Genomic DNA, 15,666 nt, shown 5'->3' with positions numbered 1-15,666 from the left:
CTCCCTGGGGCACCAGCTGGCATCTCGTGCAATTATCATTAAATTACAGAGACAATTTTAATTTCACAATAATTAGAAATATCAACTGCAGCTCCAGCCTTCGAAACTAATGGAATTTTAATGGGCAGCTGCTTAGGTTACAGCCAAAAATAGTAACGCTGAGCCTGGCAGAGCAGCTGGAGCCAGGGCTTGACAGGAGACCTCTGCATCCCAGGCAAGCAAGGAGGAGCTGAGTACCTCGGAAGAACCTTGGGGTGGCCATTGGGGGTAGCCTGGTTAAATGCTCCACAGAGTGGGAAAGGAGTCCCCAGCAATGGACTGGTTTGCCAGGTGAAAGAGACCTGCGTTTGGAACTTTAAATCCACAGACATGACCACCCCAAAGATGCAGTTTGGAGTCAGGCCCAGCTGGTTCTCCAACTTCAATGTTTGAATCAAAGGCCCTGACCCCAGATAGCACCGCCAAGGCAGCCAGTTCCACCCGCATGCCTTAATGATCTGTGGCAGGACTGGGCCCCAGGAATCAGTGTAGTGGGTAGGAGAATTGAGCCTGGGCCCTGTGGCTCCATCCTGACAGGAAATGGAAGTAAACAGTCTCTTGTTGGGCAGAAGAGTTTATGTTTGATAAAATCATACTTGCCTCATTTGTTTTTCTTTCATGGAGACAGCTTCCTGTGTTCTTCAAAGTCCTCAGTGAGATCATGAAGCTACTTTCCCATGTCCTGTCCCAGAAGCTGCAGTTGAGTCCAGGTCTCAGATCCACCTTACATTCATTGCCATGCGCGTGGCGAGCTGGACATTAAGAGTTATTTTTTCTGTAGGACTACCCTGTTGTCCTAGAACTATTTGTTTAAGAGTGTTTCCTTTATTGACTTTGTCAAAAATCTGTTTGGGGAACAAAGGTGGGTGTGTGTCTAGGCTCCAGTCAGGCCCGGCCAGGAGCTGCATGTACCTTGGGTCTTGTTATTGTAGCTTCACGGAGAGTCACACGTCAAAAACTTTTGACCTTTCTCTTCCGAAAATCAGTACTGACTTCTCCATGTCTTTTGCATCTCTATATATCTTTAAAGTCAGCTTGTCCGTTTCTGCCACCAAAAAGTCTGCTGAAAGTTTGAGAGTTGTCTTTGAACTCAAAGACACTTGACAAGAACATGTTAAAAAGTGTTGAGTCTTAATGTGTTATCAACACAGTGCAGCTCCCCCACAGACAGAACCAGGACAGCCCACCATGAAGACTCCTTGGTATGTTAATTTTATAATTATTTGTCATGAATATTCAGGAATACACTTGTTTTTGTAACTGTAGCCCACAACTGCTAGAATCACTTACAAGTCCTAATACTGTGCTGCGGTTTTCTTTTGCCTGTGCCTTGGGGTTTTCTGGTTGTAGTTACATCTTCATCAGGGTGCGGTGGTACACGCCTGGTACCTCAGCACTTGGAACGTGTAGACAGCAGAATTACCACAAATCTGAGGCCAGCCTGGTTTATAAAATGACCTCTAGGCCAACAAGGGTTGCATAGGAAGGTCGTGTCTCAAACAAAACAAATCCCAACTAATCAACCTGCCAACCTGGTCACATATCTGTGAATAAAATCAGTTTTTCCATTCTTACTAATCTTTCTTTTTCTTGCCTTGTTCTTTTGACTGGGTCCTCTAGCTCAGGGCTGAAAAGAGCAGAGAGCAGAGCCATTGTCTTGTTCTTGATCTTAAGGGGAACACACCCCCTCACTGAATGACTTGAGATGTAGGTTTTCTATAGAGATGCTTATCGAATCAGGAACTTCCCCCAAATTCTTACAGATGGGTGCTGAAGTTTCACAAGTGCTGGTGCTGCATTTAAAATAATCACAGGGTTATTCCTCCTCTATCTTGTTAGCATGATGAGTTAGGATAACCAAATTGCAGTGCTTGAACTAACCTTATATTCCTAGGCTAAGCTATACTTTTCCATAGTGCATCAATTACTATTACTGTGCTCAGAATTTCTGTGTCCATGTTCACAGGAGACATGGGTCTATCACATTGTCTTAGTTAGGGTTAGTCTTGCTGTGGTAAAACACCATGGCCAAAAGTAACTTGGGAAGGAAAGGGTTTATGTCACTCACAGTTCCATATAATGGTTCATCATCAAAAGCAGTGAGTGCAGGAACCCGGAGGCAGGAGGCCGTGGAGAGTGCTGCTTACTGGTTTGCTCAGTCTGCATTCTTATAGAACCCAGGACCACCAGCCCAGAAATGGCAGCACCCACAATGGACTGGACCTTCTTCCATTAATCCCTAATTAAGAAAATGGCCTACAGGCTTGCCTACAGCCCAGCCTATGGAGACTTTCTCAGTTGAGGCTCCCTCCTCACTGATGACTCTAGTTTGTGTCTACTTAATAAAAACTAGTCAGCACAACTAGCCACCAGTCAACATGACACATAAACATATCAGTTTAAAACTAGAACCTTTCCCTTCTCATTTATCCCCAAAATGGCATGTTACTATTAATGTCACAATATAAAACATTTATAAATAAGTTTAAAAGTCCCAGTCTTTATAAATTCAAACACTTGAAAAATTTAATCTCTTTAAAATATCCAATCTTGCTGGGTGGTGGTGGTGCACACCTTTAATCCCTGCACTCGGGAAGCAGAAGCAGGCAAATCTCCGTGAGCTTGAGGCCGACCTGATCTACAAGAGCTAGTTCCAGAACAGGCACCAAAAACTACAGAGAAACCCTGTCTCGAAAAAAAAAAATTATCCAATCTCTTTAAAGCCTCAAAATCTCTTTTAAAAGTTCAAAGTCTTTCAGTTGTGGGCTTCTATAAAAATCAAAATTAAATACATTTCTCAACAGGGAAGAACCAGGGCATAGTCACCATCTGAACCAAGCAATACTAAACTCCGACAGTGTAACTCAATGTGCAGTTGTCTGGGATTCACTCACAATCTTCTGGACTCCTCCAAGGGGCTTGGGTCACTCCGCAGCCCTTCCCTATGCAGCACACACAGCGTGTCTCCTAGACGATAGCTGGCTCCACTCCATTGCTGCTGATGTTCCTGGTGGTCACCCCATGTTACTGGTATCTCCAAAAATGCTGGGATCCCTTGGTGCAACTGGGCTGTACTTTCACCAGTAACCTCTCTCAGACTCTCTTCAGAGACCCCAGCCCTGTCACACAGTGCTAAGCCTCAGCTGCTCTCCATGACCCCTTCATGCCTTCAAAACCAGTACCACCTGGGTGACTCTTACACTGCCAAGTTCAGCTGCCAACAGGAAGTACAACCTTGGCCACTTCTGGAGCACAGCTTCTGTGTGCTGACCCTGAGGAAACACTTTCCAGAAGACTTCACCCCAGTGATGCTGGTTTCTTCTTTTTGGGAGGGGTTTGGTTTTTCAAGTTAGAGTTTCTCTGTGTAGCCCAGGCTGTCCTGGAACTCCCTCTGTAAACCGGGCTGTTCTCAAACTCACAGAGATCTACCTACTTCTGCCTCCCGAGTGCTGGGATTAAAGGTGTGCACCACCCCACCCATCTGGTTTCTTATTAATCCCTAGGTCTTCAGCCCCCTCTGATCAGCACCCACCGTCCCGGCAAGGCAAGGATTTTGTTAACTGTTAAACAAGCACAGGAAGCTTTGGTTATTTTTTATCCAGACTACCAAGCTCTTTTAATTGGACTATTTGGACTATTTATATTTAATGCAGTTGTTGATGTCACTGGGTTTAAGTCTACCTATAACTTTGTTAATTGTTTCTATTGGCTGTTTGATATTTGACAATTGTTACTTTTCCCCTCATCTTTTTGGAGTAACTGACTTAAACATTTTAAGAATTTATCTTCTTCCCAGGTTTTTTAGCTATGTTATTCTCTTAGAGATTCTCTTAGAGTTGTTCTTTTAGAGATTGTTCTTTGAAGTTATTCTATACTATTTGATGTTTAGGATAAAGACTTCAACATTTACTCCATTTCCCTCTTGTCCTTTGTGCTATTGTTGCATATAATTCGCATGTATTTATTTTATGAGCTTTATAATGCACTATTATTTTGATTTCAAATTTTCTTTGAGAAAATTAAGGAGAGGAAGAGCATACGTACTCATAATTCCATTCCCTCATGACCTTCTTTATCTGGTGTTGTATGGCTTCCCGTTTGGCTTAAAGCATTTCTCTCAACAGACGCACACCAGAAATGGGCTCACTCAGTTTCTGTGTGTGAAAATGTCTTCTCTCTGTACTTAGAATACAGCTGATTGGGAGAGCACTTCCCTGGCATGTATGAAGCCCTGGGTTCAAGTTCTAGTACTGCAAAGAAAGAAAAAGAATGTAAAATGTGTTCCCTCTGCCTTCCTGTTTCTAGGATGTTTTCACTAGGTCAAGAATCATATCTTTTGTCTCCCCAGCTTCCCTTCCCTTGTGTGTGTATAATGGGTTTTTCTTTTTCTCTGGTTGCATCTGAGAGTTTTCTTTTTCTTTTCTTCCTTTTTTACCTTCTTTCTTTTCTTTTCTTTTTTTTTAATGATTTCTGCCTGGATGCATTTTCTTTGCATTTATCCTGCTGCATGGATTTATTAAACTTTGAAATCTGTGAGGTTTTGGGGGGTTACATTTGAGAAAATATTAATAATTCCTACTACGTCACCTTTACTTCTTTTACCCATGCTGGGATTCTGGTTGCATATGTGTTACCACTTGGTCCCAGGCACTCTTTGTATATTATTCCTCATCTTATGTTGCTTAGTTTTGGATTACTTCTGGTCACTTCAAATTTTACAGTGCCCAGAAGCTTTGCCAATACATTTTAACTTTTAACTGAATTAAACGAGCAAACAAACAAACACAGGATCCCAGTTTGTGTCCCAAACTGGTCTTGAACTTGAGACCCACCTGCCTCAGCCCCCTGAGTGCACATCACACCCAGCCGCCTGCATGCTTTTACATCAGACACTGTGGTAGAGTTTTCAGGTCTTGGATTTCTGTTGGTATTGAGTTTCTGTTTATCGTCTCTTTTCATGGGCTGTATCCGTCTTCATCTGGAAATTCTCTGGCAAATTCCTTGTGTGCATTGCATGCCCCGGACTGTCCATTGCTGGAGCCTGTGGACTCACACTACTGGGGCATCCCACAATTACAGTTGATGGGTTTTGTGTCTGCGCACGAAGCATCTCGATTCAACGTGTGTCACGTTTGACCTTCTGATCACCCTCAGAAACACAAGAAGAATATACACTGAAATATACACTAAAGCAATTAGAGCTAATTTAGGTAATATCTAAGACACTGAAGAAGAGGGAAGTAAGGCTGTAGAACATTCTGAGTGCAGATTGTTGATTGCAGAGCAGATCTTTACATACTTTCAGACTTCTCATTCCATGCCAGACACTGGATAAACAGTAAACAGTAGGTCTGAGTGGCCGGGGACTCCCCATGGATCTCATCCGTGTTTAGCATGGTGCTGCAGCTGCTGTTTGCAGTGTTTTCTTCACCTTGGACTTGACTTGCATTTCCCTGGGACCCCAGCCTGGTGCAGATGTAGAAATGTATGATTCCTATATGTCCTCTGCCGTCACCATCTTGCCTCTTCTTGGCAGGACATGAGGCTGGGTAGCTGAGGATATTGGCTTGTTCTTCAGCCACTTGGCATGGGGCCTGTCCCTTGCTGCGCGGCTTCGCTTTGCTCCTCCACTCTGACATGGAGTGACAGCCTGGGCTGCCAGAGCAGGCGAGCAAGTACCAGGCCCTGCTGTCCAGAAAGAGTACCTCTTGGGTGGGAAGTCCTATGCATCTGCTCTTTGGGCCCTGGGAGCAAGAGGTCCCCATTCTCTCCTCTGTTCTGCTCCACACTGTGCACTGGAAATTGAAAGAAAAGAAGTTCCTATCATTTTCCTGCCTGTGATTGTCCGTGAGCTGCAGCCTCCAACTGTGCAAGCCTCTTCCTGTTGTGAGAACGATGGTGGAGGATCGAGGAGGACCTGGACCATGTACACTGCGAATCATTTCACTCGAAAGGATTCAGTTGCATTCTAGACACCAAATAAACGTGGCTGGAGAGGTAGTATAGTGGTTAAAAACACTGCTCTGCGGAGAACTCTGATTCTGTTCCCAGCACAAGGCTTACAGCCTTACAAGACTACTTACAACTGCCTGTAATTCCAGTTCCATGAGGTCCAGCACAACTGAACTTCGCAGGCACCTGGACTCATGTAGTGCAGATAAATTCACACAAGCATGCACACATACACATAAGTAAATATTTAAAGAAAAACAATAACAACAAAAGGTTTGTCGAGGGTGACTGTGATCTTGACTCAGGTCAAGGAAAAGGTCAAACTAGGCTTGTGATGCCATTTTATGCCAGGTCCTCTGCAGAGCTTGACTTTGTATGTGGAGATGTGACTTTGAGGATTGGAGTAATTCAGCAATGGTAGTTGGCGGGTTCTATGTGTGTCCAAAAGTCAGAACATCTCTAGTCAACGTGCATGCTCCACCTTTCTCTTTGCTCCCAGATCCTCAGAGAGAACAGCAACTGAGTGCCATAAGAGCGATTAGATCTGATTTATAGTGTTCAAGATACACCAGAAGAGAGAGGCGACGGAGCAGCACAGTCTCCGAGAGATCAAGCTTGGCTTCCAGAGAACATGAAACCCTGTTCAGTGCCCTCTGTTCCTGTCACTTGATATGCTGGTTGCTGTTGATAGTGCTAGCCAAGACTTCCTAAAAAACAAAAAAACACAAAAAAAGGTTGACTATTTTATCTTTTGACAAATTTTAAATATCTTTTTAATTGGAGAAAGAATAACTTCTTTCTACTGGAAAAAAAACCTTTATATTATAGAGGTAGCAAAGATAGCATCCTGGTCAAATCTAAAGTAGTGGAAATATTTGCATTCTTGTGAGGGAGATAATTCACAGAAAAATGATCTCCAGGGCTTATATAAGACCACTTTCTGCTGTTCTAGATAATGGCAAATTCAACTGGAGAGAGACTTGAGTAAAGTAATAGTCTCCTTTCTTAAAGGGACTGGAGGGATGACTGGAGAGCACTGGCTACATTTGCAGAGGACCCCAGTTCAGTTCCCAGCACCACATGGTGGCTATCATCAGCAACTCTATTTTTCAGGATCTGATGCCCTCTTCTGGCCTATATTGGAACTATACACACATGGTACACATACATGCAGGCAAAATACCCAAACACATAAAAGTAAATAAATCTTTAAAAATAATATTTTAGAAGCTAGACATGATGGCATATACCTGCACTCAGGAAGTTGGGGTATGAATTCAAGGTCATTCTCAGCTACAAAACAGAATGTCAGCACTGATCCGTCTGAAAGGATGATTTAGGCACACTGGTGGGTCTTTTACACAGTAGCAGACTATTGTGCTATGTGTTGTAGCGGTTTCTATGAGAGCATTTTTAGGCAGTAATATTTTCTGTAATAACAATGTCATTGGCAACCTCATGACGGGTCTGACCGTGATATACAAAATGAGTGTCTCTTTCACAGCTATAAACATTTGCTTGAACAATTTAATTGATGGTGTCGTTGCATCTGCTTCAACTGGGAAAAGCTTCTCAAAATGGAAAAAGGAGCACAAATTATGAGGGAAATGTGGGACTCTAACAGCATAATTACTGGGTTTGCTGAAATGAATTCAGAAAAAGTTACTTGGGGAAGCAAGGTCCAACCGCTGCCGAGTCTGGTGGGTCCAGCTGCCACTCATCCAACCAACCAACCCTGCAGGAAGACATTATTCCAGCATTTGCTGCTGATAGAGTTAAGCTTGTTTTTCAGCGTGGGCATCTTAAAGGAATGTTTGTCCAGGTGGGAGGATGGAAAGTACTTTACTACTGTGTTAATAAGCGTCCTGTCTCTGTGACAACCTGTGAGGACAACTACGAGGAAAGACTTTTGGGCTCATGGTCTCAGAGGTATCCATCTGGGACTGACTGGCTCCATTGCTTTTGGGCCAGTGGTGAGGTGGAGCATCGTAATGAAAGGGCGTGACAGAGGAGGCCATTCATCTTACTTCATGACCACCAGGGGACATAGAGAGAGGGGAGGGGGCAGGAGGCGTATCCTTCTAAGGCACACCACCGGGAACCTGCCTACTTCCTCCAACTAGGTTCCACCTCCTTTTTGTCCAATTGACTATAACCGCATCAATGGAGCAACCAATAGCCATCATGGCTATGAGGCCACCATAGAGCACCCCCTGAGGCAGAGACAAGCTGGGGGGAAACCGATGGGCATACCATGACAATGGAGTGCACTGGTTGGACTGGATGGTGTGAGGGTCTACGGTGCAACAGACTGGAGGCCCCACTTGGTCTCTTGCTTGTCATTGTTGAAAACACAGATCAAGGTAAGAATGGGGTCCTGGGGCAGAAAGAGATGAAACTAAGGTTTGAACCCTCAGATCCCTCAGAAGAAGCAGCCCCTCCTTTTAAGTTTTCAGTCATCTTGTTGGGCTGTTTTGTTGCCTCCCTCACCCCTGGAAGGTCCTAGGGTCCAAGGACGCGTTACACTTATTTATTCTCACGCACATACAAGAGCTCCTGTGGAAGTGTGCTTTGCCATGTGGTGGCCCACAGGGGAGGACGAAGCTTCCTGGGACCCCCAGCCATGGATCCCACAGACTGAATTTCCCGTAAGCTAGGCCCCCACCTGCCTGCCCCACCTACTGTGGGCAGGTACTCACCTCTTTCATCCAGAATTCCCTGTGCACAGACAGCCTTTTTCAAATAACCGGCAGCTTGACCAGGACTTTGTCCCTCTGCAGTGACCATTGGTTTCTTTGGGAATGTTCTCAGCCCACTCCTGGGTGTGGGAGGGGATAAGCCTCAGGGCTTTCTTGCCCCTGGGGAGTGCACAGGGCATGGCTTTGTCCATCTTCCATTGCCCTCTCAGCTGTCACTGAAAAGGAGATTCTGAAATGACTGCTGGGCCCAATCTGGTTGGTCTTTGCCACAGTCAAGGCTGCCTCAGCTTCCCTTCGGAGGCTGATCAGGTCTGCTCGCGAGGGAGACACCTGTGAAAATGGAGCACTCAGGTGTAAAAGATGCTGTCCTTGTCCATCCTGGAATTCTGGTTACTCCTGAGGCCCAGGGACTGGAGAGAGGTCAGTCACACTGTTTGTCAGACTGAGGGAGCCTCAGCAATGCCGCCAGGGCTAGGTCAGGTCAGAGAAAACTGGATGCTTAGGCCTTCTGAATAGCATGGACCCAAATCCTGCTGCCATTTGCTTCCTAGCCTTAAATCCGCCAGGGACTGCTCTCTGCATTCCAACAACATCTATGTATGTAGACATGCACATCAAGGGACCCCACTGGAGTCAAAAGAGCCCATCAAAGATGTGACAATCGAGGTTGACTCTGGCGTGTTGGTGTGGGAGAATTGTCTGTATTCTGTCAATCATGTTTTAAGTAAACACTGATTGGCCCAGCAACCAGACAGGAAGTAGAGGTGGGGCTATGAGAACAGGAGAATTCTGGGAAGAAGAAAGCTCTTTCCCCAGTCCTGCCCAGACCACTGGAGGAGCAGGATGTGACCTGCCCCACTGAAAAAGGTACTGAGTCATGTGGCTAACATAGATAAGAACAATGGGTTAATATAAGTTACAAGAGTTAGCAAGAAGCCTGAGCTAATGGGCCAATCAGTTTATAAGTAATGCAGACTCTCTGTGTGATTTCTTTGGGTCTGAATGGCTGTGGGAACCGGGCAGGACAGAAACCCCAACAAGCAGGACCTCATGTTACAGGGGATACACACTAGTGATGGGGGTGACCATCTGAACCAAAGCACTGGTCCCACTTTGGTGGGCTGGTAAAGTCTCAAGTATCTGTCAGCACTGTACCAGCGGGTGTCTGCCCTGGCCATGCTCAGCCTGGAGCCATGTTGCATTTGTCCTCCCCAGAAAGTAATTCTGGCTTTCTGAGTTTTCATGGGGCAAAGGTAGACACATGTCCAGCTGAACAGTTAGTGCAGATGCTGTTCTGGTTACATTAATCTCCAGCTTCCCTGTCCTCTCTCTATATAAGGAACAGGCTTTTCTTAATCTTGATTTTAAAGGGTCTTTTTGAGGAAACGTTGTCCAGTCTCCTTGGGCACTGTTCATGGCGGCCTTCTTTATTTAGGTGTAACGTGTCCAGCCTCTTTCACCTGTCTGAACCATGTTTCTGGTATGAGCAGTATCAGAAAAGAAGCCCTCCCAGGTTGGTTCCAACTTGTTTCTTTCCTGACTTAAAAAAAAATAATCAGGGGCTGGAGAGATGGCTTAGAGGTTAAGAGCACTGACTGATCTTCCAGGGGTCCTGAGTTCAATTTCCAGCAACCACATGGTGGCTCACAACCATCTGTAATGAGGTCTGGTGCCTTCTTCTGGTCTGTAGCATATATGTAGGGAAAACGCTGTATACATAATTAATAAATCTTTTAAAAAAATAAACAAGATGTAATTATTTTTTCTTATTTATGTACATGTGTGAGATTGCATGAATTTATGTGCTGCACATGTGTGTAGAAACTGTGGAACCCAGGAGAGAGCTCCAGATGCTTTGGAGCTGAATTTATAGGCGGTTGTTATAATGTAACTGATGTGGGTGCTGGGAGCCAAATTCTGGTCCTCTTCAAGAAGAACGGTCGCTCTGGACTGCGGAGCCTTCTCTCCAGCCTTTCTAGCTCTTATCAGCATTCAGTCCCTATGCTGGAAGGAATGAACTGGAAATTCTAGTGGAGGGGTCTAGACAAGGAGGCCTTGGAACCTAAGAGAAAACCAAGAGGAGGAGAGACCCAGCTCATAGTTTTTAACAAAGTCATCTTTAGTGTCCATGGTCACTGGCCTTCCCGTGGTGTGGTCACTCATAGCATTTCATGAGGACTGAGTGGCTTCTCAGCAAGCAATTGATCCAGAGCAGTTTAGTCGCTAGGATTAGCCTAGTACTTTATCAGTGAAGGGTCTTCGCCATTCTTTCAGTTTTACCCAAGGAGAGAGGGTACCGAGGCATTTTGTAGTCCCAGTTAGTATCTGTGCTGGCTAGCTCTCAACTTGACACAAGCTATCATGTTATCTGAGAGAAGGATACCTCGACTGAGAAAATGCCTCTGTAAGATCTGTGGGCCAACCTGTAGAGCATTTTCTTAGTTAGTGATTGATGGGGGAGGGTCCAGTCCATTGTGGATGGTGCCACCCCTGGGCTGGTGGTCCTGGGTTCTGTAAGAAAGCAGGCTGAACATGCCATGGGGAGCAAGCCAGTAAGTGGCATCCTTCCATGGTCTCTGCCTCAGCTCCGGCCTCGTTTGAGTTGCTGTCCTGACCTCCTTTGATGATGAATAGCAATACGAAAAGTGTAAACTAAATAAACTCTTTTCTCTCCAAGTTTCTTTTGTCATGGTATTTTATCACAGCCCTGGAAACCCTAAGACAGTATCCAAGGCTCCCATTATCCAAGTCTCTATGTGTTAAATCTCAGGACCAAATGCTAGGAATGTTATTGTTACTTAATTGGCTGTAGAGCTGGGGAGTGGAGATGTGTCAAGCAATTAGTGAGGTGGTTCACAGTGACATCAGCTATCTCAGTCCACCTGCCTTAGGTTCACAGTGCGCCTAGATGCTTTCAAACCTTGGAATGACCTTTCTTTCCCCTGAAGCTGTTTGTAAAGGTTCTGATTATGAACTCTGCAATGGACCACACAACTAAAGATGGCTATTTCTCTATAGTGTAGATCCCTATATATATAAGTTTTTAGGATAGCCACACACATTGTCTGGGGACACAGTGACCTCTTTCATATATTGAAACCAGTACCTTTTTTTTTTTGAGACAGGCTTCCACTGTGTAACAGTCCTGGCTGTCCTGGAACTCATTTTGTAGACCAGGCTGGCCTGAAACTCAGAGATCTGCCTGCTTCTGCCTCCCAAGTGCTGGGATTAAACGTGTGTGGCACCACTGCCCGGTTTGAGACCAGTACCCTTACTGATGTGGCCAGCATTTTCCTCCTACCAGGTAGAACCTGCTTCTCTTCTCCTATTTTGGTAACCCCTATGTCAGTTTGCTGGTTTTCTTCCACCCCTGAAACTGTTTTTAAAATGATTTTATTATTATTTTTGTGCATTGGTATTTTGCCTGCATATATATCTGTGATAATGGTGTTTAGGTCTCCTGGAACTGGAGTTACAGACAGCTGTGAGCTGCCATGTGGGTTCTGCGAATTGAACCCTGGTCCTCTGGATGAACAGCCGGTGCTCTTGACCACTGAGCCATCTCTCTGGCCCCAGCCACCTGAAAAATTTGAAGTGGTTGTGGTCTGGGAAAGGTGGGGATGAGAGGGCGTGTTAACGCTTCAGACTCCAATGCAGTTTCTCTTGCTATCTTATTAGCTGGTCTCTTTCCGGTCTTTTTTTTTTAAAGATTTACTTATTATATATACAGCATTCTGCCTGCATGTATGTCTGCACACCAGAAGAGAACACCAGATTTTATCATAGATGGCTGTGAGCCACCATGTGGTTGCTGGGAATTGAACTCAGGACCTCTGGAAGAGCAGCCAGTGCTCTTAACCTCTGAGCCATCTCTCCAGCCCTTCCCGGATCTTCAAACTGTGTTCCTTTCAATGCCAGGGGATTTGTACGAGGGCAATTTCTTCAGGTGGTTGTGAATTTTCCAATACCTGAGCAATTAGTTCCTCATGTGTCAAAGTCTTCCTTTTCTGTTAATCAGCCTCCTTTCTGTCCAGATTTCCTCCGAAATATAAACTGTGTGGGGGCTGGAGCAAGGGCTCAGTAGTTAAGATCCCTGAACGCTCCCAAAGAGGACCCAGATTTGGCTCCCAGCACTGACATGGTCGTTCACCCACATGTAACTCCAGTCTCAGGGGATTCAGTGTCCTTATCTGACCTCTGCAGGCACCATGCATATGCACTATGTTCATACATACACGCAGGAAAAATACCTACATGCGTAGCTGGAGTCCATATCATAGTCCTCTCATTTTCTTTAAGATTTTAATGGCCTGGTTCAAGGCATATTACTCAAATGTCTGTGCAGACCAGTTCTTTGTCATTCGTCCACATTCAGTAATTTTTTCTTTAATTCTATGAATCTCAGAATACCTATTGCTGTCTTTTCCTCTTGAGTTACACAAAAGGACCCATCCACACATAGTTTGGCTCCCTGAAGAAAGGGGCCTTGCTCATTTCGTCACAGACTCAATCAGATTTAAACAATACTATTCTGGGGACTTAGAAGGATCTCTGCACACAGGAATTCTGCAGGGTTAAAACAGTTGTTAGTGGCTAGGATGGAATCATCTTCCCCTTCAGGATTCCAGAGTCTGCTAGCCGTATCCCAGCCTTCTTCTGTGGGCTTCTTAGTGCTCACAATTAAATACAGCTGCAAAGGTTCCCTTTCAGCTCTCCTTGGGGGCTGGGAGTTACTGATTGAATGCATCCCAGCCATTCCTGTTAGGCTGGCTCTCACGACTTGACAGCGTGGCTGTCTTTTCCCACGACCCTGAGCAAGTGCTCCAAGGGCAATAGCTTTGTTCTCACCTACAAAAAGATGAAAAGTCTTTACCAAGAGAGGGCAAGGCTAGTGTTGGGGCAGGCATTAGTTCCTGCTTCATGTGCTGGTCTTAATCCCCTTACTTCTTCCAGGAGAGGCTCAGGTTCCTGGTCTGGGATTTGTGTGACTTTGGTTGACAGTGTAAACTTCAATCCAGAGTCTGTAGCACCCCACTAGGTCCTTGGTTTGGGGGACAAAGATGTGGGCATGAATGCCTTGTATCCTAAGAGGAAAGAGAAGTGGGGAGAAAGCCAGAATGTGGTTTTGATAAATTGCTCTTTAGGCTTTGTGGTGTGAAGATGGGAAGAGACTTCTGTGAACCCCCTTTCTGCCCCCCCTCACAGGAGGGTAGTCTCTTTGTACTGTTGCTTTCTTCCACTCTCTGGATCTTCCCATTCAAAGGCAAACAAACCCCTACTTTTCTCTGCCGGATACAAGCCTAGAAAAATCTTTAAGGTTGACTACACTGAGCCATTTGTGAGCATAAGGAAACTCGGATAAGAGGGTGTAGGGGTTTGGGAACACAAGATGCCAGTCTGGGCCATCTGGTTTATAGCCTTCAAGTCTTGGACCAGTGGATTAAGCTCCATCTGCTCCCCTTACAGAGAATATTGGGGTATTGTCTTGGGGTTCAAGGCCCCCAACTCCAAGAAGACTGTTGCTAATTGGGGTCAATTTTTCATCCCTTCCTGAGGAACTGTGTACTGCTCCTTTAAGTGTCTCACCTGGTGCTGGAGGGCTGATCTGGACAGGGACATCCTGCAGCCAGGGTTGTTTCCCTGTTTAACCTCGGGTTCATTTTATCTTCTGCCTTAGCAGCTCGAAGCCACAAAGAGACACCACGTTCAGTTCCGTCTGTCTGCAGTCCTTATCCTCCCCTGAGCCATTAGTCCCTGCCTTCGGGACTGGAGACTCCAGACTGGTTGTCTAGGAAGAGAAAGAGAGGAGGAGAGACAGAGAAGAGGGATGCCCAGAATCTACGAGAAAGATTGGCTCATACTTCTACATTACAGCCCGTTATCAAGGGAAGCCAGGGCAGGAACTGAAGCAGAGGCTGTGGAGGGATGCTGCTTACTGGCTTGCTCTCCATGGCTTGCTTAGCTTGCTTTTTTATATAATCCAGGATCACTTGTCCAGGTGTGGCACATGCCCAGGGCTGGGGCCATCTAGATCAAGAATGATTTCATTAATCAAGAAAGCACCTCTAGGCCAGGCGGATCTCTGTAAGTTCAAGGCCAGCCTGGTCTACAAGAGCTAGCTCCAAGACAGGCTCCAAAGCTACAGAGAAACCCTGTCTCGAAAAACAAAAAACAAAAAACAAAAAAAAAAAAAAGAAAGCACCTCTAAGGCTTGCTTAGAGGCCAATATGATAGAGGCATTTTCTTAATTGAGGTTCCCTCTTTCCTGATGACTTCAGTTTGTGTCAAGTTGACAAAACCCAGCACAGCCACTGATAGAGAAAACAGTGCATCTAGTGTTTACATTTCTCACACTTCCTTCCACGGCCTTGGAGTGAGGCCCCCCGCCTGTGCAGTCCCTGGGGATTTGCTGCCCTCATCAGTTCCCCCTCTACAGTGAGCACACAGAGGCTTTGGGGAACCACAGCAGGATGCAGAAAAAGCCCCTGCAACCTTCTCCCCTTTCTCCCCCAGCCTGTTGAGGAACTCTGCTGTAGTTGGTTTGCCCTTCTGTGTTACCTCCTGCACCTCCAGAGTCCCCGCTGTGTGGAAGGCTAACTGTCAGACAGCCGGTGGAAATGACCCAGCACTGTGAGTCACACAGGGCTGAGCCCGGGCTCTGTTGCTGCTGTGGCCTGTGCCTTCCCTCCTGAGCTGCTGTCATCAAACACACAGGATGATGCTAATAATCTCCCCTTATGAGGGTGTCTGGAAACCCCAAAGCCTTAATTTAGTTTTACACCAGCTCCGAGTCACCACAAAGCAGGCTGTAGGTGGGGCTCAAGGAGTGGTTCAGGCCAAGGCAGATTCTCTGAGCTTCTCAAATCAGAGGAGGTAGGGACAGCTGATAGCTTCTGGAGCAGGGAGAGACAGTTTTCTTCAGCAGGGAGGCCTCGGGTAGGTCAACTTTGCTCTGGTGGATAGACCCACACCTCTG

Source organism: Alexandromys fortis, unplaced genomic scaffold, assembly GCF_014885135.2.
Source record: "Alexandromys fortis isolate MF-2015 unplaced genomic scaffold, M_Fortis_MF-2015_v1.1 scaffold_7, whole genome shotgun sequence".
Lineage (NCBI taxonomy): Eukaryota > Metazoa > Chordata > Mammalia > Rodentia > Cricetidae > Alexandromys > Alexandromys fortis.
The sequence above is the reverse complement of the archived record's forward strand: the minus strand, read 5'-3'. Positions refer to the sequence as shown.